At 38.4% G+C, this 27,951-nt stretch overlaps 1 protein-coding gene across 16 annotated transcripts in view; it reads left to right on the top strand.

Annotated features, from left to right (window-relative positions):
• MICAL3 (microtubule associated monooxygenase, calponin and LIM domain containing 3) overlaps positions 1–27,951 on the top strand; it is an 809,998-nt gene that overhangs the window by 70,923 nt on the left and 711,124 nt on the right. For 15 of the 16 annotated variants that reach the window (XM_053718886.1, XM_053718900.1, XM_053718898.1 and 12 more), the window contains one exon: positions 22,754–22,857. The gene's annotated coding sequence lies outside the window, so the exon portion shown is untranslated. The remainder of the gene's footprint in view (positions 1–22,753; positions 22,858–27,951) is intronic. The other variant, XM_053718885.1, reaches the window with a different exon arrangement.

Here is a 27,951-nt window from a genome sequence, read left to right as displayed (position 1 = left end):
CTTGTGCACATGCTCAGTAGGATCTTGTTTCCGAATATAAAAAATGTGCAAAATTTCATAATGGAAGTAAATTGGGAAAGTGTCTTAAAACGGCTGAATCATAAAAGTTTATTTTGACTTCAGTATCCCTTTAAACGTACATAAGGAAGAATAAGACAGTCTTTTAATGTGTTTAAGCTTTTTGTTAATATTGCTTTCATAATACTACTAATATTACTTTCATTATTTAGATAGAGCATGCAATTTTAAACAACTTTGCACAGTCTTTTTATAGTTAAACTTTTTGAGTCACCAGCTCCAACTGAGCATGTGCAAGAATTCACAGAATAAACGTATATGCATTTGTGATTGGCTGATGGCTGTCACATGGTACAGGGGGAGTGTAAAAATACATAATTTTTAAAATTGTGAGAAATAAATCTACTACTCATTTGAAGTTCAGACTAAGTGCTATTGCATTGTCTTTTTATCTTGCATTTCTTGATTATGCACATTTACTGTGTTTACTGGTCCTATAACCACTTTGCAGGTGTCAAATATAGGTAAAGCCAATTCAAGAGCACCAAATGTGCATAGCATACCAGTAAAGGGACATAATACAGATCAAAAATGCTTTAATGCATTAGAGTATTTTTTGACTGCAGCTTTAATTTATTTTCTTCATATTTGGGATATAAAGATTGTTTGCACACCCCAGAGGGTGAATAACAATACACTTGGTTTTAGAAAATGTAGAAAATTAAATAATTTGTGTTTGGTGTTTTTAAAAGGCAATTGAGCATTTTTCTGGGTGACTGACTCTGGATCTGTTTTTATTTATTTATTTATATATATATATATATATATATATATATATATATATATATATATATATATATATATATATATATATATATATATATATATATATATATATATATATATATATATATATATATATATATATATATATATATTTATATATATATATATATTTATATTATATTATATATTTATATAATATATTTTATATATATATCTCTTTTTAAGATGGCTCTTATAAAGTTCTGCCAAATAAATTATAATACTGCAACACTCTTTACCATAGTACTCTGAGTGATCTATTGTATTTATAATGCAAAACCAGATCTCATGGTTTGACAACTCCATGCCCAGATCTATCCCTATTACCTGAATATACAGTGAATTTAAATGGACAGTCTGCTGGAAAATGTTTGTTTAAAATGATGGATAATACCTTTTTTATTAAATATTCTCCAGTTTTATATAACCAACACTGTTATATTAAAGGAACAATCAAGTTAAAATTAAACTTTTCATTATTCAGATAGAATATGCCATTAACAACTTTCCAATTCCATTAACAATGTTTAAATTTGTCACCAACTCCTACTGAGCATGTGCAAGAATTAACATAATATACATTTGCATTTGTTATTGGCTGATGGCGGTCAATGATGCAGGAGGAGTGGAAATAGTCTGAACTTCAAATGAATAGTTATGTCTAAGTGAAAGTTCAGTGACTTTGTCACAAGTAAGTCCATGAGATTACTTCCCCGATCATGAGTAAATGCAATATTGTCGAAGCACCTAGTAGGAGCAACTGCAGACCATGGCCAAGCAGCTGTACACAAGCCTCAAATTAACATGCCCAATGCCAAGCTCCAGCCTACGTGTTGTAAACCAGGTCACCGCTGGACTCTGAAGTGATATCGCGCTTCACTATCTGGCAGTCTGATGGCAGAAACTGGGTGCGGCAGATGCCAGGAGAACGCTACCTACCAGAATGCATAGGGCCTACTGTAAAGTTTTGGGGAGAAGGGGTAATTGTCTTGGGACTATTTTTCAGGGTATGGTCTTGGCCTCTTATTTCCAGTGAAGGGTCATCTTAATGCAACAAGATAGAAAGATATTTTAGACATTTGGGTGCTTCCAACTCTGTGGCAACAGTTTGGTGAAGGCCCTTTCTTGTTTCAGTATCACTGTGCGCCTGTGCACAAAACAAGGTCCATGAAGACATGGTTTGGTGTGGAGCAACTTGAGTAACCTGCACAGAGACCTGACCTCAACCCCATTAAACGCATTTGGGATGAATTGGAACAATCATTGTGAGCCAGAACTGCTTGTCCAACATCAGTGCCTGACTTCAGAAATGCTCTTTGTGCTGAATGGGCACAAATTCCCACAGACACACTCTAAAATCTTGTGGAAAACCTTCCCATAAGCGTGTGACTGTTCTAACCGAATAGAGGGGAGGGGGCAACTCCATATTGTGCCCATAGTTTTTGAATGGGATGTCCAACAACTCATAAAGGTGTAATGGTCAGGGGTCCACATACTTTTGGCCACGTAGTGTAAATAATGAAAGTATACTGCAATTTCTTTTTACGATCCATAATCATTTTTTTTATATTTTTCATGCCTCTCTAACACACATTTGCTTCCCCCGGTTATGTGCAGAAGCAGTAATTTTTATGGTCTTGTTATACATTTACAAGGACAGATATATAAGTACTTTAAACACTTCCTCCAGTAAATCTCATCACCACTGATGTAATGCAATCAAATTGCGCATAGGAGACTTTCTCTTTTTTTTTTTTTTTTTTTTTTTCTCCATATATTTTTATTCAGGATAGAAACCTGTTTTAACCCCCTCCCCCCCCCCCCCCTAGTGCTATAAACCATTTTGCACATACTCTTTTCACACAGTTTTCAGAGTTAAAGGGACACTGATTCAGATAGTGTACAATTTTAAACAACTTTCTAATTTACTCCTATTATAAATGTTTCTTTGTTCTCTTGCTATCTTTATATGAAAAAGGCATTTAAGCTTTTTTCTTGGTTTAGAACGCTGGACAGCAGTTTTTGATTGGTGGATGAATTTATCCTGGAAGAGGTCAGACAAATGGATTGAACAAATCTCCTGTGCCCCAAGGTAAAAAATACCAGAAAAGTGGGAAGCACTAGGGATGACCTCTTCTTTGTAACGGACCATTCAGAACAATACACACAGATTTGTGATGTAATCAGAAAGCATTTACCTATGCTTAAGGCTGATGAAGGCTTGGCGGACCTGTCTCTCAGGTCTTGCCATTTCTCATATAGGCGCAATAAACAATAGGCAACATAGTGGCACCCACGAAAATCAGTAAAAATAAAGAACAAGAGTAATCTTGGCTCACACAGAAAGGGATGTTCAAATGCCACAATAGAGAGTGTGTTGCTTGTGAAAAGGTCCAGACAGGGAGCCAGTTCAGCTCATTGGTCACAGGGGAGGTGTTCTTAAAAAATGTGTCTGAATTGCAGATCAACATACATTATATATCTCGCCTCTTGTGAGAGTTGCAAAAAGCAATACGTAGGCCTCATTATAAGGGAGGTCAGGTTTCGTATTAGGGAGCACCTTTCCAGTATCAGGATTGGAACAGCAAGTACACCTCTGGTCCAGCATTTTGCTAATGTCCATGGGAAAAGCGCGGATACTTTCCGTTGGACGTGCATAGAGAGTTCTGACACCACCAAGAGGGGGCGACAGAGATAAACTGATGGCCAATCGTGAGATCTTTTGGATCTTCACATTAAAAACAAGAAACCCCCAAGGTTTGAACTCAATGTATGACTTAACTATTGGGAGTAGGAGATAGGGACTGGTGAACTAAACCATCTCCTATACTACCTTCTCTACTCCCCCTCTCTCTCCTATACTTTACAGTGAGATTTAGTTCCAACACTCTAAGCTATCCCTTTGAATACTTTTGGGGATGGATCCCTGGTATGAGTTCACCACAGACAATGTGTTTACATACTTGGGTTTAGGTATGAGCATGAACAAATAATCATTATTAAAATTCCATTCTCGAATTCAAGATTCAGCTTTATCTTGTGAGCTCCTATTGTGGAAGCTATATTGTCCCAACATATGTTCTCTTTAGTTTGCTCCTGAAGCCCCCACTATTTTGTACTTGCCACACTGCCACACCAATAGTGTGTAGCACAAGCTACATTATATTGCAGTAAATACCTTAAATAAAATATACAGGATTTAATAGTCTGAATATTCTGCATATAACAACACTACAGGTCAGGCACATGCTGCAGGATAGTTTGTGTTAGAGGAGTCCACGTACAGCTAACCAAATTTACACGCCGTACATAACGTCACAATCTATGACTATTTCAGATTAAGCCTGAAACCTCCTAGTGTGTGGAAGAAGCTAGTTAGCCTATTAGTATTGTACAAAAGACATATAGGATATGCTACACACACTATACACATAGTCCAAGCAGCTTTTCATTTTCAAATTATAGACAAGGGAGGATAATCAGCACACTCTATTTCAGAAGGGTTTTGACCGTAGGGTACCACACTTAGTAATGTGTACCGATAGAGCAGAATTTAGTGTTGACAACATTTATGTTTTGGAATAACCCCCTAGTCTAAAGTGGGAGAGTTTAAGGACACATGAGTATTATGAACACAGGACTAGACAGATCCACAATGTTTTAATGAGAATCACATAAGGGTTAATGTGCACTGAACATGTCAAACAGTGCTTTATGTTATTGCCCAATGGGAGTCTTTTACTCAGTTTTTAAAGGCGGGGCTAAGCCCATGCAATTTAGCAGCTTTGATAACGGCAACAAGCCGAAACATGTCAGCTGTACGAGCTAACTCCTGTTAGGACACCACCACCTTGTTTCCTGTTATAACTTATTTATTTAATGTTTTAAAGGATTACAAATAAGTGTTCATTTTTAACTAACCTTGGTGCTCCATCCTATTCTTTCTTTGCGGATGAATTTATCCACCAATCAGCAAGGACAACCTAGGTTGTTCACCAAAAATGGGCCGGCATCTAAACTTGCATTCTTGCATTTCAAATAAAGATACCAAGAGAATAAAGAACATTTTGATAATAGGAGTAAATTAGAAAGTTCTTTAGAATTTCATGCTCTATCTGAATCACAAAAGAAAAAAATTGGGTTCAGTGTCCCTTTAAGGTTGCCACTAGGGATAGGCGAATGTTTTGCAACATTTGAAAAATGTAAACTTATTTTAACACATTAGTTTGTTTTGAATATTCTTACAACATTCTAACATTCGCTTAACCCCTTCATGCCAGGTCTTATTTGTCTACATCGGAACAAAGTTTGGATGTAAACAAATAAGTACAAATTTAAATCATGCGATTGTTCGTGCAATTTCAGTGATGGGATTGTGTCAGGCGGGACTTCCTATGACGCTAGACACCCGCTCCTGTCTGCGATCCCATTCAGGAAGCACCTTTAAGCTTCAGTACAGCCAAACGGCTAGGATGTTCCATCCCGCACCAACCGCGCTAAAGTCCAGCGCAGTTAGGACGGCATGGAACGTTCTAACGACAGGAAGGGCTTAATGTACTAGTATTTCTAATGCTATCTTTAAATGTAATAGTCAATTTGAATTTTCCTAATTCAAATATTGCATACTTTTGATTTGAATTGTTCAATATTTGAAAAAGAAACATTTTAATCCATATATTTGTACATATGTGTCCATTTACTAAATTATCTACTACATGAACTATTAACCTTCTGAATAGTATTTGTTAAAACTAATGTTATATTAAAATGTGGATAGTCAATTTAATTATGAACATTCAAAAAAATGGAAAATAACATTAGATTACCGAATGAATTTTTATTCTGATCAACATTCGATTTGTCCAAATTGCACTTTTACCACATTCGCCCATTTCTAGTTGCCACTATAAAGAGCAAACAATTAGTAAATTATTTTGTATGAATAAGGATGTAAGGCTAATCTTGGAAACAGTTTATTTACCTAGACCTTGTTGTCTGTATGCATACAGTGATCTTGTACATTCAGGATCACAATAAGTAATCTTCACAACTTTGTCTAAAATGATGTTTGTGTTAAAATCTGTACTGTATATGTACATGTGGAGATTTATAATAAACAATTTACCTCTGTGATTACCTTGTATTTAAGCCTCTACAGACTGCCCCCTTATTTCAGTTCTTTTGACAGACTTGCATTTTAGCCAATCAGTGCTAACTCATAAATAACTTACAGAGTGAGCACAATGTTATTTATATGGCACACCCGAACTATCGTTGTCTAGCTACACTTAAATAAGTGGCGGCCTTTAAGGGCTTATAAATTATTATATGAGCCTACCTAGGTTTAGCTTTTCACAAAGAATACCAAGAGAACAAAGCAAATTTGATGATAAAAATTGGGAAGTTTAAAATTGCATGCACTATCTGAATCATGAGTTAAACTTTGACTAGACTGTCTCTTTAACCCCTTAGCTGACACTAATGCACACAATAGTAATTAACCTTGGCTTTGGTGTGTTTTCCTTCCTGGCAAGCAAGTGGTTGATGAGCTCTAGGCTGCAGTAGTACAATAATTCAGAGTAAATGCAAACTGGCACTGCAGGGACTATGGAAGGATAAAGAGAGCTTCATGGCAGTAAATTACCTGCTTCTGGGCAGGCTGTCACTGCAAGGGCTAGGGAAACGTATAGAGCACAGAGTGACACTACAGTCATGGGTCACAGTCAGGCTGACCTCTAGCTGCGCATTATGTCTTATAATTGTAGTTCCTACACATGATTTACAGATGATGCAGTAGGCTGTGCGTCACCTATGAGCATATCATTTACTGTCTCCTCTGTGCAGGCAAAATGTCTGTATGTTAATGGCTCTGAAATGCACGTGCAAGGCCCAGTTTTTAAGGCACCGTGGGTGCCCTGCTTCATTGGTTTCTCAAGCCTTATAGACTATTCTTATCCCATAAGGACATGTAAAGAAATAAGTAGTCCACTATTAATCCTTGAGACCACCCAGAGGAAAGAGTAGTCCACCCTTAAATAGTGAGGCCAACCAGAGGAATGAGCACTCCACCCTAAACATGTGAGGCCTTCCAGAGGAATGAGTAGTCCAGCCTGAACATGTGAAGAATTGGTAGTCATCCTGAACATGTTAGGCCTACCAGAAGATTAAGTAGTCTACCCTGAACATGTGAGGCCTTCAAGGATTGCGTAGTCCACCCTGAACATGTTAGACGTTCCAGAGTAATGAGTAGTCCACCCTGAACATGTGAGGCCTTCCAGAGAGATGTTTCCACCCTAAACCCATTAGGAGATGCAAAGGAATTGCTTCCTGTAGTGAGGAGTATTTTCATAGATATGAAGGGAGAGTGTGAATGAAAACAAACATTTCTCCAACATTGGTGTGTCCGGTCCACGGCGTCATCCTTACTTGTGGGAATATCTCTTCCCCAAAAGGAAATGGCAAAGAGTCCCAGCAAAGCTGGCCATATAGTCCCTCCTAGGCTCCGCCCACCCCAGTCATTCTCTTTGCCGTTGCACAGGCAACATCTCCACGGAGATGGTTAAGAGTATGTGGTGTTTAGTTGTAGTTTTTTTATTCTACTATCAAGAGTTTGTTATTTTAAAATAGTGCTGGTATGTACTATTTACTCTGAAACAGAAAAATATGAAGATTTCTGTTTGTGAGAGGAAGATGATTTTAGCAGACAGTAACTAAAATCGATTGCTGTTTCCACATAGGACTGTTGAGATGAAGTAACTTCAGTTGGGGGAAACAGTTAGCAGACTTTTCTGCTTAAGGTATGACTAGCCATATTTCTAACAAGACTGTGTAATGCTGGAAGGCTGTCATTTCCCCTCATGGGGACCGGTAAGCCATTTTCTTAGTCTCAAACAGAATAAAGGGCTTAATATGGGCTATAAAACTGGTAGACACTTTTATGGACTAAATCGATTGCTTTATTTGGACATTTTATACATGTTTATGCTGATAATTCACACTTATAAACTTGGGGAACGTTTTTTAACGTCAGGCACTATGTTAGACACCTTTTCCAGTCAGGAAGGGCCTTCCCAGTTGTAGGCTGAGCCTCATTTTCGCGCCTTTACTGCGCAGTTGTTTTTGAGTACAAGACATGCAGATGCATGTGTGAGGACCTGAGAGTAGTTGGAAAAGTTCCTAGAAGGCGTCATTTGGTATCGTATTCCCCTCTGGGCTTGGTAAAGTCACAGCAAAGGCTGTAGCTGGGACTGTATAGGGGTTAAATCTGTAACCGGCTCCGGTTTCGTTATTTTAAGGGTTAAAGCTCTGAAAATTGGTGTGCAATACTTTTAATGCTTTAAGACACTGTGGTGAAATTTTGGTAAATTTTGAACAATTCCTTCATATATTTTCACATATTCAGTAATAAAGTGTGCTCTGTTTAAAATTTAAAGAGACAGTAACGGTTTTGTTTTAAAACGGTTTTTGTGCTTTATTGACAAGTTTAAGCCTGTTTAACATGTCTGTGCCTTCAGATAAGCTATGTTCTATATGTATGAAAGCCAATGTGTCTCCCCCTTCAAAATTGTGTGATAATTGTGCCATAGCGTCCAAACAAAGTAAGGACAGTACTGCCACAAATAATGAAATTGCCCAAGATGATTCCTCAGATGAAGGGAGTAGACATGGTTCTACATCATCTCCTTCTGTGTCTACGCCAGTTTTGCCCACGCAGGAGGCCCCTAGTACTTCTAGCGCGCCAATGCTTATTACCATGCAACAATTGACGGCTGTAATGGATAACTCCATAGCAAATATTTTATCCAAAATGCCTGCATATCAGAGAAAGCGCGATTGCTCTGTTTTAAACACTGAAGAGCAGGAGGGCGCTGATGATAATTGTTCTGTCATACCCTCACACCAATCTGAAGGGGCCTTGAGGGAGGTTTTGTCAGATGGGGAAATTTCAGATTCAGGAAAAATTTCTCAACAGGCTGAACCTGATGTTGTGACATTTAAATTTAAATTAGAACATCTCCGCGCACTGCTTAAGGAGGTGTTATCTACTCTGGATGATTGTGACAACTTGGTCATTCCAGAAAAATTATGCAAGATGGACAAGTTTCTAGAGGTTCCGGTGCACCCCGGCGCTTTTCCTATACCCAGCGGGTGGCGGACATAGTGAATAAGGAGTGGGAGAAGCCCGGCATACCTTTTTGTTCCCCCTCCTATATTTAAGAAATTATTTCCTATGGTCGACCCCAGAAAGGACTTATGGCAGACAGTCCCTAAGGTCGAGGGGGCAGTTTCTACTCTAAACAAGCGCACTACTATTCCTATCGAAGATAGTTGTGCTTTCAAAGATCCTATGGATAAAAAATTGGAAGGTTTGCTTAAAAAGATTTTTGTACAGCAAGGTTACCTTCTACAACCCATTTCGTGCATTGTTCCTGTCACTACAGCAGCGTGGTTTTGGTTCGAGGAACTAGAAAAGTCGCTCAGTAGAGAGACTCCATATGAGGAGGTTATGGACAGAGTTCACGCACTTAAGTTGGCGAACTCTTTTATTTTAGATGCCGCTTTGCAATTAGCTAGATAAGCGGCGAAAAATTCAGGGTTTGCAATTGTGGCGCGCAGAGCGCTTTGGCTAAAGTCTTGGTCAGCGGATGTATCATCCAAGACAAAATTGCTTAACATCCCCTTCAAGGGTAAAACTCTCTTTGGACCAGAATTAAAAGAGATTATCTCAGACATCACTGGGGGAAAGGGCCACGCCCTCCCACAAGATAGGCCTTTCAAGGCCAAGAATAAGTCTAATTTTCGTTCCTTTCGTAATGTCAGGAACGGACCGGCCTCTAATTCTGCATCCTCTAAGCAAGAGGGTAATGCCTCACAGTCCAAACCAGCCTGGAAACCGATGCAAGGCTGGAACAAGGGTAAGCAGACCAAGAAGCCTGCTACCGCTAACAAAACAGCATGAAGGAGTAGCCCCCGATCCGGGACCGGATCTAGTGGGGGGCAGACTCTCTCTCTTTGCTCAGGCTTGGGCAAGAGATGTTCAGGATCCCTGGACGCTAGAAATAGTTTCTCAGGGTTATCTTCTGGAATTCAAGGAACTACCCCCAAGGGGAAGGTTCCACATGTCTCACTTATCCTCAAACCAAATAAAGAGACAGGCGTTCTTACATTGTGTAGAAGACCTGCTAAAGATGGGAGTGATACACCCAGTTCCAATGAAGGAACAAGGAATGGGTTTTTACTCAAATCTGTTCGTAGTTCCCAAAAAAGAGGGAACCTTCAGACCAATTCTGGATTTAAAGATCCTAAACAAATTTCTCAGGGTACCATCGTTCAAAATGGAAACCATTCGAACGATTCTACCCACTATCCAGGAAGGTCAATTTATGACTACCGTGGATCTAAAGGATGCGTACCTACATATTCCTATCCACAAAGAACATCATCAGTTCCTAAGGTTCGCCTTTCTGGACAAACATTACCAGTTTGTGGCCCTCCCATTCGGATTAGCCACTGCTCCAAGGATTTTCACAAAGGTACTCGGGTCCCTTCTAGCGGTTCTAAGACCGAGGGGCATTGCAGTAGTACCATACTTGGACGACATTCTAATACAAGCGTCGTCCCTTTCAAAAGCAAAGGCTCATACAGACATCGTTCTGGCCTTTCTCAGATCTCACGGATGGAAGGTGAACATAGAAAAAAGTTCTCTGTCTCCGTCAACAAGAGTTCCCTTCCTGGGAACAATAATAGATTCCTTAGAAATGAGGATCTTTCTGACAGATGTCAGAAAGTCAAAACTTCTAAGCGCTTGTCAAGTTCTTCATTCTGTTCCACGTCCTTCCATAGCTCAGTGCATGGAAGTAGTAGGGTTGATGGTTGCAGCAATGGACATAGTTCCTTTTGCGCGAATTCATCTAAGACCATTACAACTGTGCATGCTGAAACAGTGGAATGGGGACTATACAGATTTGTCTCCAGTGATTCAAGTAGATCAGAAGACCAGAGATTCACTCCGTTGGTGGATATCCCTGGACCACCTATCCCAGGGAATGAGCTTCCGCAGACCAGAGTGGGTCATTTTCACAACCGACGCCAGTCTAGTGGGCTGGGGTGCGGTCTGGGAATCCCTGAAAGCTCAGGGACTGTGGTCTCGGGAAGAGTCTCTTCTCCCGATAAACATTCTGGAACTAAGAGCGATATTCAATGCTCTCAGGGCTTGGCCTCAGCTTGCAAAGGCCAGATTCATAAGATTCCAATCAGACAACATGACGACTGTTGCGTATATCAATCATCAGGGGGGAACAAGGAGTTCCCTGGCGATGAAAGAAGTAACCAAAATAATACAATGGGCGGAGAATCACTCCTGCCATCTATCTGCGATCCACATCCCAGGTGTGGAAAACTGGGAAGCGGATTATCTGAGTCGTCAGACATTCCATCCGGGGGAGTGGGAACTCCACCCGGAGATTTTTGCCCAGTTGACTCAATTATGGGGCATTCCAGACATGGATCTGATGGCGTCTCGTCAGAACTTCAAGGTTCCTTGCTAGGGTCCAGATCCAGGGATCCCAAGGCGACTCTAGTGGATGCACTAGTAGCGCCTTGGACCTTCAACCTAGCTTATGTGTTCCCACCGTTTCCTCTCATTCCCAGGCTGGTAGCCAGGATCAAACAGGAGAGGGTCTCGGTGATCTTGATAGCTCCTGCGTGGCCACGCAGGACTTGGTATGCAGACCTGGTGAATATGTCATCGGTTCCACCATGGAAGCTACCTTTGAGACAGGACCTTCTTGTTCAGGGTCCATTCGAACATCCAAATCTGGTCTCCCTCCAGCTGACGGCTTGGAGATTGAACGCTTGATTCTATCAAAGCGTGGGTTTTCAGATTCGGTGATTGATACTCTGGTTCAGGCCAGAAAACCGGTAACTAGAAAGATTTACCATAAAATATGGAAAAGATATATCTGCTGGTGTTAATCCAAGGGATTCCCTTGGAATAAGGTAAAAATTCCTAAGATTCTTTCCTTTCTGCAAGAAGGTTTGGATAAAGGATTATCTGCGAGTTCTCTAAAGGGACAGATTTCTGCTTTATCTGTCTTACTACACAAACGACTGGCAGCTATGCCAGATGTTCAAGCATTTGTTCAGGCTCTGGTTAGGATCAAGCCTGTTTACAGACCTTTGACTCCTCCCTGGAGTTTAAATCTAATTTCTCCAACATTGGTGTGTCCGGTCCACGGCGTCATCCTTACTTGTGGGATATTCTCTTCCCCAACAGGAAATGGCAAAGAGTCCCAGCAAAGCTGGTCACATGATCCCTCCTAGGCTCCGCCCACCCCAGTCATTCTCTTTGCCGTTGCACAGGCAACATCTCCACGGAGATGGTTAAGAGTTTTTTGGTGTTTAAATGTAGTTTTATTCTTCTATCAAGTGTTTGTTATTTTAAAATAGTGCTGGTATGTACTATTTACTCTGAAACAGAAAAGGATGAAGATTTCTGTTTGTAAGAGGAAGATGATTTTAGCAGACAGTAACTGAAATCAATTGCTGTTTCCACACAGGACTGTTGAGATGAAGTAACTTCAGTTGGGGGAAACAGTTAGCAGTCTTTTCTGCTTAAGGTATGACTGGCCATATTTCTAACAAGACTATGTAATGCTGGAAGGCTGTCATTTCCCCTTATGGGGACCAGTAAGCCATTTTCTTAGTTAAACATAAAAGAATAAAGGGCTTCAAAAAGGGCTTAAAAACTGGTAGACATTTTTCTGGGCTAAAACAATTGCTTTACTAGGCATATTATGCAGATTCTAACTAATTATTGGTATTATAATCTTGGGGAACATTTAGAAAAACGGCAGGCACTGTGTTGGACACCTTTTTCAGATGGGGGCCTTTCTAGTTATAGACAGAGCCTCATTCTGGGACTGTGTAGGGGTTAAATGTAAAAACGGCTCCGGTTCCGTTAATTTAAGGGTTAAAGCTCTGAAATTTGGTGTGCAATACTTTTAATGCTTTAAGACACTGTGGTGAAATTTTGGTGAATTTTGAACAATTCCTTCATACTTTTTCACATATTCAGTAATAAAGTGTTTTCAGTTTGAAATTTAAAGTAAAAATTCCTAAGATTCTATCCTTTCTACAAGAAGGTTTGGAGAAAGGATTATCTGCAAGTTCTCTGAAGGGACAGATCTCTGCTTTATCTGTTTTACTTCACAAAAGACTGGCAGCTGTGCCAGATGTTCAAGCATTTGTTCAGGCTCTGGTTAGGATCAAGCCTGTTTACAGACCTTTGACTCCTCCCTGGAGTCTAAATCTAGTTTTTTCAGTTCTTCAAGGGGTTCCGTTTGAACCCTTACATTCCGTAGATATTAAGTTATTATCTTGGAAAGTTTTGTTTTTGGTTGCAATTTCTTCTGCTAGAAGAGTTTCAGAGTTATCTGCTCTGCAGTGTTCTCCGCCCTATCTGGTGTTCCATGCAGATAAGGTGGTTTTGCGTACTAAGCCTGGTTTTCTTCCGAAAGTTGTTTCCAACAAAAATATTAACCAGGAGATCGTTGTACCTTCTTTGTGTCCGAATCCAGTTTCAAAGAAGGAACGTTTGTTACACAATTTGGACGTAGTCCGTGCTCTAAAATTCTATTTAGAGGCTACTAAAGATTTCAGACAAACATCTTCCTTGTTTGTTGTTTATTCTGGTAAAAGGAGAGGTCAAAAAGCGACTTCTACCTCTCTTTCCTTTTGGCTTAAAAGCATTATCCGATTGGCTTATGAGACTGCCGGACGGCAGCCTCCTGAAAGAATCACAGCTCACTCCACTAGGGCTGTGGCTTCCACATGGGCCTTCAAGAACGAGGCTTCTGTTGACCAGATATGTAAGGCAGCGACTTGGTCTTCACTGCACACTTTTGCCAAATTTTACAAATTTGATACTTTTGCTTCTTCGGAGGCTATTTTTGGGAGAAAGGTTTTGCAAGCCGTGGTGCCTTCCATTTAGGTGACCTGATTTGCTCCCTCCCTTCATCCGTGTCCTAAAGCTTTGGTATTGGTTCCCACAAGTAAGGATGACGCCGTGGACCGGACACACCAATGTTGGAGAAAACAGAATTTATGCTTACCTGATAAATTACTTTCTCCAACGGTGTGTCCGGTCCACGGCCCGCCCTGGTTTTTTAATCAGGTCTGATGAATTATTTTCTCTAACTACAGTCACCACGGTATCATATGGTTTCTCCTATATATATTTCCTCCTGTCCGTCGGTCGAATGACTGGGGTGGGCGGAGCCTAGGAGGGATCATGTGACCAGCTTTGCTGGGACTCTTTGCCATTTCCTGTTGGGGAAGAGAATATCCCACAAGTAAGGATGACGCCGTGGACCGGACACACCGTTGGAGAAAGTAATTTATCAGGTAAGCATAAATTCTGTTTCTTTCAGTTCTTCAAGGGGTTCCGTTTGAACCTTTACATTCCATAGATATTAAGTTGTTATCTTGGAAAGTTTTGTTTTTGGTTGCTATTTCTTCTGCTAGAAGAGTTTCAGAGTTATCTGCTCTGCAGTGTTCTCCGCCCTATCTGGTGTTCCATGCAGATAAGGTGGTTTTGCGTACTAAGCCTGGTTTCCTTCCAAAGGTTGTTTCTAACAAAAATATTAACCAGGAGATAGTTGTACCTTCTTTGTGTCCGAATCCAGTTTCAAAGAAGGAACGTTTGTTACACAATTTGGACGTAGTCCATGCTCTAAAATTCTATTTAGAAGCTACAAAAGATTTCAGACAAACATCTTCCTTGTTTGTTGTTTATTCTGGTAAAAGGAGAGGTCAAAAAGCGACTTCTACCTCTCTTTCCTTTTGGCTTAAAAGCATCATCCGATTGGCTTACGAGACTGCCGGACGGCAGCCTCCTGAAAGAATCGCAGCTCACTCCACTAGGGCTGTGGCTTCCACATGGTCCTTCAAGAACGAGGCTTCTGTTGATCAGATATGTAAAGCAGCGACTTGGTCTTCACTGCACACTTTTGCCAAATTTTACAAATTTGATACTTTTGCTTCTTCGGAGGCTATTTTTGGGAGAAAGGTGTTGCAAGCCGTGGTGCCTTCCGTTTAGGTAACCTGATTTGCTCCCTCCCTTCATCCGTGTCCTAAAGCTTTGGTATTGGTTCCCACAAGTAAGGATGACGCCGTGGACCGGACACACCAATGTTGGAGAAAACAGAATTTATGCTTACCTGATAAATTACTTTCTCCAACGGTGTGTCCGGTCCACGGCCCGCCCTGGTTTTTTAATCAGGTCTGATGAATTATTTTCTCTAACTTCAGTCACCACGGTACCATATGGGTTTCTCCTATATATTTCCTCCTGTCCGTCGGTCGAATGACTGGGGTGGGTGGAGCCTAGGAGGGACTATATGGCCAGCTTTGCTGGGACTCTTTGCCATTTCCTGTTGGGGAAGAGATATTCCCACAAGTAAGGATGACGCCGTGGACCGGACACACCGTTGGAGAAAGTAATTTATCAGGTAAGCATAAATTCTGTTTTTAAAGATTAGTAGAAAGCATTAAAAGTGTAGTCAGGTCAGTCAATGGTTACATCAATAGATAACCATTATGTATGTTTTACTTTTATTGATATCTGACTCTTCCTAAATTTCATGTCCTACTGGGAACATGAGAAGTAAATTGTTTGTCTAAAACATGTCATATGGGAAGATGTTTTCCATATGGGAATCGCAAATGTTTTGACCTATATTGCCCTTGAGAGTACAGTGCTCTCATAATATCTTGATAAAACCGGACTATGGTAATCATCAGTTAGAAGAGAGATTAGATTATTGTTGGACTCCTCAATGGCCAAACAAAATGAGTAAATTGTGCGAAAACTCCTAAACTAAAAGCCTTGTAGTAAAGCCTATTGATGGAGTTATATATGCCAAAAAATGTAAGGTACTGTGTATATGTGCAGTGCAATGAAATCCAGTAGTGTTCCCAATTCTTGGAGAATGTAATTGTTAATCATTCCAGAGCATATATGTGAAATTTAGTTGTTTGGTGCAAACAGTTACTCTTCAAATGCTGTGAATCAGTCCACTGACAAGTGAGAGAGGATATGGGAGATACATATTGTATATATTGGGTACTTTCTTGCAAAAAAATAGTAGTGTTTTTTTTTTCTTTAATATATTTTCGTTATTGTAAACGCTAAACATTTTTATGTGTACGGGATTTGTGCACTTAAACTATGCTGTCTGTGTTTATTTCCAGACTTTGCCAGACATTGGCATCTATCCGTTATGTTGACCCAGTAATTTGCTCCAGGCTGGAGACTGACACACCCTGCAGAGGTGTTCCAAATACAGAAGAATTGTTTTACATATTTTCTCTCTGCAGCAGAAAAAAGTAATTGGGTCTCCTTATTCATAAATATTTTACTACTTGTGTAATAATAAATTGGTGGGTTACAGACTCCATAATTTATAGTAATTCATCAGGTAATATCTAATATATGATTGTTTTATTCTGTCTTGGGTAAAATTATTTATACTCTTTTTTTTTTTTTGCAATGGCCTAGCTTTATTACCTGTTTGACATATTAAAAATTGTATACATTTTTAGAAGACCATCTGACGAGTTTTTTTTTTTTTTTTTTTTTTTTTTTGAGTGTTATTTTAACGTAAGATTTCAGCAAAAAAAAGCCTAAAGCTCAAAACAATGACTTTTTTTTTTATTGGTCAATATTGGGTATGGATTTCCCCCCCCATGGCACCCCTAACCTAGGAATTGGCAGTTTGGAATTTTGACACTACAAATATAAAACTGTTATTCTTGACATTTGTTTATAGGCTTAACAATTTTAGGACCAATAAACTTTTTTCAAGCCATATGTTTAGATAATCTGTCTTTTCCGCTTAGTTTAGCTCCATGAATGCATTTCTGACAGCATTTCTGATATACAGCACAAAAAGGGCCCTGGCAGGAAGCTGCCATATTAAGGTGGTCAGTGGAAGGTAAATCACTGCTGTGTGTTGCTGGCAGTCAAGGAGTTAAATCACTATTGTGTTTCGAAAGAGATTTTAATCCCTACTGCAAGTGTTACAAAGCAGTGATTTAACTCCTTGACTGGATGTGTTTTCCTGGTAGGTTAAGTCAGGTTTAACGTTTCTCTTGTATGCGTAAGGATCTCAGATTAAATCTCTGTGCAGGTACATTTTCTGGAGCTGAATTATTCAAAACCTTAAAAAAAAATGCTTGTTGATCAAGTGAGATTTGCGTGGGTGTTTGGGTACTTGCGCTCTTAGATTTAAAAAAAAATTATAAACATAAATTATATATTTTATATACACACACCACTGTACATTAAAAATGCATTATGGTTAACTCTAATCTCCTTTTTCCCTAGGTGTTAATTTTTTAAAAAATATATTTTTAGGTCTGTTCAAAAATTGAAATTAGATTTTGGGTTTAAATGTTGGATTTAAACTATCTGAGATTTTGTTTTACTGTTGTTTATTCTTTGGGGAAAATAAGACTATCAGAGGATATAATAATAAATGAACAGGTTGATCTATTTTATAGGATGTGTGATATGTAGATGGTCCTATTGTGTCTGGGCATTAAACACACATTTTGAAACCTCCCAGTACATTTGCTGACAGTTGCATGTGTGTAGTGGGCAGTCTTTAAGCGTGCGTTCCTGTAAGTAATACTGCAGTCAAGCAGCACTATGATCTTGTTGAAGTAACACTATACGCTACGAACATTCTGCAGCTCCCTTTTGCTGATTAGAGGTTTACGTACATGGTAAGAAAAAAAGATCTAAATCCTTCTGAGGATTCCAGTTACACTGTAAGAGGGAGGAGGTCTTTACCCTTTAAATGCCAGAAGGGATTGGCTAGGCAGTGTTGCATCTCTCTGGGAATCAGGTGGTTAAATGGAAAACCTTTGTCAAACCAAAACACCTAATATGCACATCAGGTTTATTTATTTTTTACTAGGAAGTATTTTAGAAATCCTGAAGGATTTCGGGATAAGTTTTACTTAAAAGGCAAGTTGTGTTTTTTTTAAATCACAAGACAAAATGATGAAACCCCGGAACCTGCCCTGAGCTAGCAATTAGCATAGCAGGAGAGAATCTGTTTTGTCTCCTATATCTACCTTCCATCTGTGCCACTTCAGCTGGCAAATGCTGTCATCTGCAGCGATGTCACTGTGCCCGGAAGGCTGTGTTGTCTTCCTGTTCCTTTTTCTGTAATTTCTGTTTTTGTTTTCTTTGCATTTCTCCCCATCCTTTATGTGCCAACAATTAGACTGTTTTGTGCTCTCCCCTTTTACCCACCCATTGCCCTTTTCCTCGTGACCGCAGTTTGCCTTACCAGCAGTGAAGGGGTTGAAACACTACCCAAGCAGCTGCTCTAATCTGCTAATTGATCCCTCTTCTGGGTTAATCGTGAAATGACACTCCTTGCTGCCCGCTCTGGTTAACTCCTTGTTTATGCAACCCTTTGTTTGGTTTTGTAACACAAGCTTTAATATATAAATAACTATTAACCATTAATAACGGCTCTGTATTTCTGTTTGCTTCTGAAATAAAGTGACAATACAAGTGTGTATATATAATATATATTAGTCTCTTTACTGGTAATGTGAGACTGAGACAGATGGGTTACAGAACCCTGCAAATTCATTTTAAAGGGACAGTGTACTGTAAAATGTTCTTCTGTTGAAACTGTGCTGCCTCTTCTGAAAATATAAATACTCCATGTATTCTCTATAGAAAGGGAGGTTCTAAAATGTACATTTTCAGTTGTTCTAAGTATTGGTATCTGCATATACAACCTGCAAGGTCACTTGCTATTTCACATACAAAAATACACATAAAGGAACATTTGCTCCATACATTGTATACTCTGCAACTCGTGTTGCAAGTCATTGGAAACACAAGGGGTAACCTTTTTTTTTTTTTTATTATCTACACTCTCCTTTTAAATAATATAATAAAAGGAAAATTGAGGCTATGGGTACAGTACACGGATCACCTGTATTTCACACTCCTGCATAGTTCTGCAGCTTCTTGTACAGTCAGGCAGACATGTCATCTTGCTGGCACACAATGTCATCTAGCTCTTGTTAAGGTATTCTTTCTTATTGTCATTATGTCCCTTTGTGATGCTGCCAGCTTGGTGATACACACCTTGTCCTAATAAGGAGACACTAGTCTATGGTGTGTTGGTGAAAGTAGGTAGCTGTAACAGTGACATTCATCACCTATGCATTTGCTGATGTGCAAGATGGCTACCCACAGACCTTAAAGGGACATGAAACCCAACATTTTTCTTTCATGATTCAGATAGAGAATACAATTTTTAAACAACTTTCCAATTTCTTCTATTACAGGTATTTACTTTGCTTCATTCTCTTGGTATCCTTGTTGAAGAAACCATAACGCACATGGGTGTGCCAGTAACATGAGGTATATATGTGAATTTACCATTCGGCTCCTGAGCCTACCTAGGTATTCTATTCCGCAACGGATACTAAGAGAGCAAAACAAATTATATAATTAGAAGTAAATTGAAAAGTTGTTTAAAATTACATGCTCTATCTGAACCGTGAATAAAAAATAGTTTCATGTCCCTTTTAAGTGCTGGATTTTTTTAATGGAAATTTCCCATTCTTAACTTTTACCCCTCTGCTTAGTCTAATTTGAAACATTATTTTTACTTTAAAGGGATAGTCTAGTCAAAAATAAACTTTCATGATTCAGATAGAGCTTGCAACTTTCTAATTTACTCCTATTTTTCTTTGTTCTCTAGGTATCTTTATTTGAATGTAAGCTTAGGAGCCGGCCCATTTTTGTTTCAGCACCTTGGTAGCGCTTGTTGATTGGTGGCTGCATTTAGACACCAATCAGAAAGCGCTACCCAGGTGCTGAACAAAAAATTTGGCTGGGTTCCTTCCTATGCTTACATTCTTGCTTTTTCAAATAAAGATACCAAGAGAATGAAGAAAAATTGATAATAGGAGTAAACTAGAAAGTTGCTTAAAGGGACACTCAATCAAAATGAAACTTTCATTATTCAGATAGAGCATGCCATTTTAAACAACTTTCCAATTTACTTCTATTAACAAAATGTCAGTATATGGCCGGGTTATAAAACAATATATTTAATAATTATTCTTTAAACTAAACCCCAATAAAATGCATATACAAAACCATAAATTTAATATAAATTCCTAAGTTCTTTTTATTAGTTAATATTTATAAACACATTGAAATATATTTGTAGGAAGCCAGATGTGAATCAATACTATACACGTTTAATTTATTAAAATATGCTATGTAAAGATCATAAAAGTTTACCTTATTTATTCACAATTGAATTGTATTATATTACCACAATGAGACCAAGATATAAGTCACTAACATTCAGACTGGTACAATTAAGTTATTTAGCCACAATTTATCCTATATAATTCCAATTTAAAACATCAGAAATTGTATATATTATTTGCAAAGATGAATTACTTAGCATACAACAGACAAGCTTAACACTGTATAGGACTATGAAACACAACGTTAAAATACAATTGTTCTTTTAAATCTGCTATATGACTATAGTTACTAATACCTTTTGATTTAAATATCAAAATTTTCCTGTTTCCATAATTTCCAATGTACGTCCAGTTCACCTCAGAATACAAAAGGGGAGTATTTTGCATGTGGAGAATAAAAATAGCCCAATATGCTTAGAGTAACTGTGTCCCCGCAGCCGTTATCAGTTACAAGTTAGCAAGACAAAAACCAGCCAGCAGCCAAAGTTTTTGCAGCAAAAAATTCTTAGCAAAAGTTAGCCAAAGTTACCCCTTTTCTCTCTCTATGCTTGGGGTTAAATCATGCGATATAACCCCACCCCTTTTTGTTATGTACCATCATTGGTGAATTGGTTTGGGAGGCCCTTTGAAACTGAACATCTCATTGGATCCCTAGAAATGCATGGTTGCTTAGGGAAACGCATCTTTAACAGTCAAATCTTTTGGCTGTAATTCTCGCATTGCAACACCGGGGGCAGCAGACAGACAAACCATTTTAATTGTTTCTATACAGTAAAAACATTTCTTTAAAAATGTTAATTTAAAATGCCATTCTTTCTTTATATTAATAAGTTACATGTTCAAATACACATTAGTCACACAGTATCATTTTTCCTGATTATTTTAAAACCACATGTAAATGTATTTCACTTAAAATGTATAAAATGCATTTAAACCATATTTTTCTATGAAACAATTTAAGGATTATAATATCTTCATCCTGGATTCAATTTCTTTCTTCAGCCATCCGCTCAACATCACATACATGCTTTGAGATCAGCAAATATAGGTGGTTTTCACACAGTTATATCTACATTGGATTATTATCCCATACAGATTAATATTTCATATCTGTATGTTTCTTTTTTAAGTGTATAAAACATATAGGATGATATTTGAAATGCCAATTATCTGTGTACTTACTAGATGCCTGAAATGAAAGAAATAATTGTTAGAAATGTTAAACATTCATATATCTATTTGCAATATTTATCAAATATGAATGTTATTTGTCTCTGCCTGGCCACTTTCATTGTCTAGAATTTGTGGATTCAAACACAGCATGAACACATGGCTGTGTAAGATGTGTACACGGCTCACAGGGGATCATTTAACAGGTAGTTGTTAAAAGCTACAATTCCTTGAAGATGTTTGTATTTTCAAACATTCTCACAGACGGACCGGCTACTCATCTTGGGCAGGAAGCCCATATATGGGCATGTACTTTTGAGGCTCCATCATGCTCATACTACTTTGAAATGGTTCACTAGTTTTATTTATACAACAGTCTAACCCTTTGTTCTTTCTTTCTGAAATAATTATGCAAGTAATTCCTTTGATGAAGGAGAGAAGGGGGTTTTGCCCACACAGTGATCTTTTGGAGTTTTTGGGACATCCTGTCTGCATTGAGCCTTGAGATGTGTATTTAAATTATCTGGGTTTTAAGTACAGTTTCTGACATCAGAATTGTAACCATTTATAGTAATGATAAAACCATGGCTTCATATATATACAAATTATTTTTTCTTATTATATATATATATATATATATATATATATATATATATATATATATATATATATATATATATATATATATAATTATTTGCCTGTATCCTGACAAAAATGTTCACATTCTTTTTATATTTAAACTTTTTGAGTCACCAGCTCCTACTGAGCATGTGCAAGAATAAGTGTATGCATTTGTGGATGGCTGTCACATGGTACGTGTATGCATTTGTGAATGGCTGATGGCTGTCACATGGTACAGGAGGAGTGGAAAGAGACATAACTTTTAAAATTGTCAGAAAAAAATCTACTACTCATTTGAAGTTCAGACTAAGTGCTATTGCATTGTCTTGTTATCTTGCATTTGTTGATTATGCAAATCTACTGTGTTGACTGGTGCTGCTCTATCTGAATCATAAATGTTTAATTTTGACTAGAATATCCCTTTTAAGTGAATTATGGCCAACTGAAGCCCTATAGACAACATACAGCCCTCTGCACTCATTTTTGTAGACCCCGGAGGCACAGTGCTAAGAATATGCTATTAGTTTTGTGGCACCAGGAAAATGCAGAATTACTTTGGCCAGTTCTGGTGGGTTGATTAAAAAAAAAAAAAAGGTGTTAAAAGCTCTGAATATTTATTTTTATTTTGTTCCCATTATCCAGTTACCCAATATTCTTCAGCCAGAATTACCCTTTGTGGTCTATGTCTTATATTTTATCTATATGATTGCTGAGATTTTATCCATATATTAAATTGAAATTATAAAGCAAAAGTGTAAGCTCTGATTTATTTATTTATTTATTTTCATTTTTTTTTTAGACCACACTTATTCCCATACATAGGAACCTCTTATATTGTTTTGGAGTTTGGAGCAGGACATGGCCAGTGATTGGTGACTATGGCTCGCTGGAAGCTGCAAGCAAGTAAAACTTTACCTATGTGTTTATCTGCTTTGTAGGGGCTCTTACATAAGCTAGGGCAAGAAATGCAAACATATGTAATTATAGCACCAGCTTGCTTGCTCATGCCTTTTCTGAAAATTTCTTACAGCTCCAATTATCATATTTTCTAGGATGGATGCAATGTTCAGTCCAGACAGACTATATAGCCCTGGTGAGGTCTTGTTACCAACAAATTGGTACAGTCTGATCTACATTTAGCGGTAGATTTATCAAAGTCATTCTCCTTTAATTACATCCAAAATAGCGTATACGAACTGATAGTCATATTCATCAAAGCACTCTGCGCCTATAATTGCGCAAATCGGAAAGAAACTTCTTCGCACTCCGCTTGCATTCGCCTAGGCGCATGGGCACGCTCCAGAGTGCAACAATATACATTAGTAATAGGCGGAATTTAACAGCCCAACCTACAAATACGCCCAGTTTCTTATTTATCATTGCTTTGCGCCGATAGGGAAATGAAATTTCGGTTTCAATTGCGTGTTGTATATTTTGCCATACAGACTGAGGCGAACACAGTTATAATACATGCTTTTACATCTTGTGATGCAGTACTTTCTTCTTTTAACTAATTTCTCAAAGGCTCAGCACCAAGAAGAGACTGTTATTGCCAGAAATTGGCGCATATGGATACCAACAGTTTTAAATATATATATATATATATAGAGATATATATAGAGATATATATAGATATATATATAGATATATATATAGATATATATATAGATATATATATAGATATATAGATATATATATAGATATATATATAGATATATATATATAGATATATATATAGAGAGAGATAGAGAGAGATAGAGAGAGATAGAGAGAGATAGAGAGAGAGAGAGAGAGAGAGAGAGAGAGAGAGAGAGAGATAGAGAGAGATAGAGAGAGATAGAGAGAGAGAGAGAGAGAGAGAGAGATTTCTTTCATGTAATTAGCAAGAGTCCATGAGCTAGTGACGTATGGGATATACATTCCTACCAGGAGGGGCAAAGTTTCCCAAACCTCAAAATGCCTATAAATACACCCCTCACCACACCCACAATTCAGTTTTACAAACTTTGCCTCCGATGGAGGTGGTGAAGTAAGTTTGTGCTAGATTCTACGTTGATATGCGCTCCGCAGCAGGTTGGAGCCCGGTTTTCCTCTCAGCGTGCAGTGAATGTCAGAGGGATGTGAGGAGAGTATTGCCTATTTGAATGCAGTGATCTCCTTCTACGGGGTCTATTTCATAGGTTCTCTGTTATCGGTCGTAGAGATTCATCTCTTACCTCCCTTTTCAGATCGACGATATACTCTTATATATACCATTACCTCTGCTGATTCTCGTTTCAGTACTGGTTTGGCTTTCTACAAACATGTAGATGAGTGTCCTGGGGTAAGTAAATCTTATTTTCTGTGACACTCTAAGCTATGGTTGGGCACTTTGTTTATAAAGTTCTAAATATATGTATTCAAACATTTATTTGCCTTGACTCAGAATGTTCAACATTCCTTATTTTTCAGACAGTCAGTTTCATATTTGGGATAATGCACTTGAATTAATCATTTTTTTCTTACCTTCAAAAATTTGACTCTTTTTTCCCTGTGGGCTGTTAGGCTCACGGGGGCTGAAAATGCTTCATTTTATTGCGTCATTCTTGGCGCGGACTTTTTTGGCGCAAAAAATTCTTTTCCGTTTCCGGCGTCATACGTGTCGCCGGAAGTTGCGTCATTTTTTGACGTTATTTTGCGCCAAAAATGTCGGCGTTCCGGATGTGGCGTCATTTTTGGCGCCAAAAGCATTTAGGCGCCAAATAATGTGGGCGTCTGATTTGGCGCTAAAAAATATGGGCGTCTCTTTTGTCTCCACATTATTTCAGTCTCATTTTTTTCATTGCTTCTGGTTGCTAGAAGCTTGTTCTTTGGTATTTTTTCCCATTCCTGAAACTGTCATTTAAGGAATTTGATCAATTTTGCTTTATATGTTGTTTTTTCTCTTACATATTGCAAGATGTCTCACGTTGCATCTGAGTCAGAAGATACTACAGGAAAATCGCTGTCTAGTGCTGGATCTACCAAAGCTAAGTGTATCTGCTGTAAACTTTTGGTAGCTATTCCTCCGGCTGTTTGTATTAATTGTCATGACAAACTTGTTAAAGCAGATAATATTTCCTTTAGTAAAGTACCATTGCCTGTTGCAGTTCCTTCAACATCTAAGGTGCAGAATGTTCCTGATAACATAAGAGATTTTGTTTCTGAATCCATAAAGAAGGCTATGTCTGTTATTTCTCCTTCTAGTAAACGTAAAAAATCTTTTAAAACTTCTCTCCCTACAGATGAATTTTTAAATGAACATCATCATTCTGATTCTGATGACTCTTCTGGTTCAGAGGATTCTGTCTCAGAGATTGATGCTGATAAATCTTCATATTTATTTAAAATGGAATTTATTCGTTCTTTACTTAAAGAAGTACTAATTGCTTTAGAAATAGAGGATTCTGGTCCTCTTGATACTAATTCTAAACGTTTAGATAAGGTATTTAAATCTCCTGTGGTTATTCCAGAAGTTTTTCCTGTTCCTAATGCTATTTCTGCAGTAATTTCCAAAGAATGGGATAAATTGGGTAATTCATTTACTCCTTCTAAACGTTTTAAGCAATTATATCCTGTGCCGTCTGACAGATTAGAATTTTGGGACAAAATCCCTAAAGTTGATGGGGCTATTTCTACCCTTGCTAAACGTACTACTATTCCTACGTCAGATGGTACTTCGTTTAAGGATCCTTTAGATAGGAAAATTGAATCCTTTCTAAGAAAAGCTTATCTGTGTTCAGGTAATCTTCTTAGACCTGCTATATCATTGGCTGATGTTGCTGCAGCTTCAACTTTTTGGTTGGAAACTTTAGCGCAACAAGTAACAGATCATGATTCTCATGATATTATTCTTCTTCAGCATGCTAATAATTTTATCTGTGATGCCATTTTTGATATTATCAGAGTTGATGTCAGGTTTATGTCTCTAGCTATTTTAGCTAGAAGAGCTTTATGGCTTAAGACTTGGAATGCTGATATGGCTTCTAAATCAACTCTACTTTCCATTTCTTTCCAGGGTAACAAATTATTTGGTTCTCAGTTGGATTCTATTATCTCAACTGTTACTGGTGGGAAAGGAACTTTTTTACCACAGGATAAAAAATCTAAGGGTAAAAACAGGGCTAATAATCGTTTTCGTTCCTTTCGTTTCAACAAAGAACAAAAGCCTAATCCTTCATCCTCAGGAGCAGTTTCAGTTTGGAAACCATCTCCGGTCTGGAATAAATCCAAGCCTGCTAGAAAGGCAAAGCCTGCTTCTAAGTCCACATGAAGGTGCGGCCCTCATTCCAGCTCAGCTGGTAGGGGGCAGGTTACGTTTTTTCAAAGAAATTTGGATCAATTCTGTTCACAATCTTTGGATTCAGAACATTGTTTCAGAAGGGTACAGAATTGGTTTCAAGATGAGACCTCCTGCAAAGAGATTTTTTCTTTCCCGTGTCCCAGTAAATCCAGTGAAAGCTCAAGCATTTCTGAATTGTGTTTCAGATCTAGAATTGGCTGGAGTAATTATGCCAGTTCCAGTTCCGGAACAGGGGATGGGGTTTTATTCAAATCTCTTCATTGTACCAAAGAAGGAGAATTCCTTCAGACCAGTTCTGGATCTAAAAATATTGAATAGTTATGTAAGGATACCAACGTTCAAGATGGTAACTGTAAGGACTATCTTGCCTTTTGTTCAGCAAGGGCATTATATGTCCACAATAGATTTACAGGATGCATATCTGCATATTCCGATTCATCCAGATCATTATCAGTTCCTGAGATTCTCTTTTCTGGACAAGCATTACCAGTTTGTGGCTCTGCCGTTTGGCCTAGCTACAGCTCCAAGAATTTTTACAAAGGTTCTCGGTGCCCTTCTGTCTGTAATCAGAGAACAGGGTATTGTGGTATTTCCTTATTTGGACGATATCTTGGTACTTGCTCAGTCTTTACATTTAGCAGAAATCTCATACGAATCGACTTGTGTTGTTTCTTCAAGATCATGGTTGGAGGATCAATTTACCAAAAAGTTCATTGATTCCTCAGACAAGGGTAACTTTTCTGGGTTTCCAGATAGATTCAGTGTCCATGACTCTGTCTTTAACAGACAAGAGACGTCTAAAATTGATTTCAGCTTGTCGAAACCTTCAGTCACAATCATTCCCTTCGGTAGCCTTATGCATGGAAATTCTAGGTCTTATGACTGCTGCATCGGACGCGATCCCCTTTGCTCGTTTTCACATGCGACCTCTTCAGCTCTGTATGCTGAAGCAATGGTGCAAGGATTACACAAAGATATCTCAATTAATTTCTTTAAAACCGATTGTTCGACACTCTCTAACGTGGTGGACAGATCACCATCGTTTAATTCAGGGGGCTTCTTTTGTGCTTCCGACCTGGACTGTAATTTCAACAGATGCAAGTCTCACAGGTTGGGGAGCTGTGTGGGGATCTCTGACGGCACAAGGAGTTTGGGAATCTCAGGAGGTGAGATTACCGATCAATATTTTGGAACTCCGTGCAATTTTCAGAGCTCTTCAGTTTTGGACTCTTCTGAAGAGAGAATCGTTCATTTGTTTTCAGACAGTGTCACAACTGTGGCATACATCAATCATCAAGGAGGGACTCACAGTCCTCTGGCTATGAAAGAAGTATCTCGAATTTTGGTTTGGGCGGAATCCAGCTCCTGTCTAATCTCTGCGGTTCATATCCCAGGTATAGACAATTGGGAAGCGGATTATCTCAGTCGCCAAACGTTGCATCCGGGCGAATGGTCTCTTCACCCAGAGGTATTTCTTCAGATTGTTCAAATGTGGGAACTTCCAGAAATAGATCTGATGGCGTCTCATCTAAACAAGAAACTTCCCAGGTATCTGTCCAGATCCCGGGATCCTCAGGCGGAGGCAGTGGATGCATTATCACTTCCTTGGAAGTATCATCCTGCTTATATCTTTCCGCCTCTAGTTCTTCTTCCAAGAGTAATCTCCAAGATTCTGA

Source organism: Bombina bombina, chromosome 6 (genome assembly GCF_027579735.1).
Source record: "Bombina bombina isolate aBomBom1 chromosome 6, aBomBom1.pri, whole genome shotgun sequence".
Lineage (NCBI taxonomy): Eukaryota > Metazoa > Chordata > Amphibia > Anura > Bombinatoridae > Bombina > Bombina bombina.
This window is presented reverse-complemented; position numbering and strand designations above follow the sequence as displayed.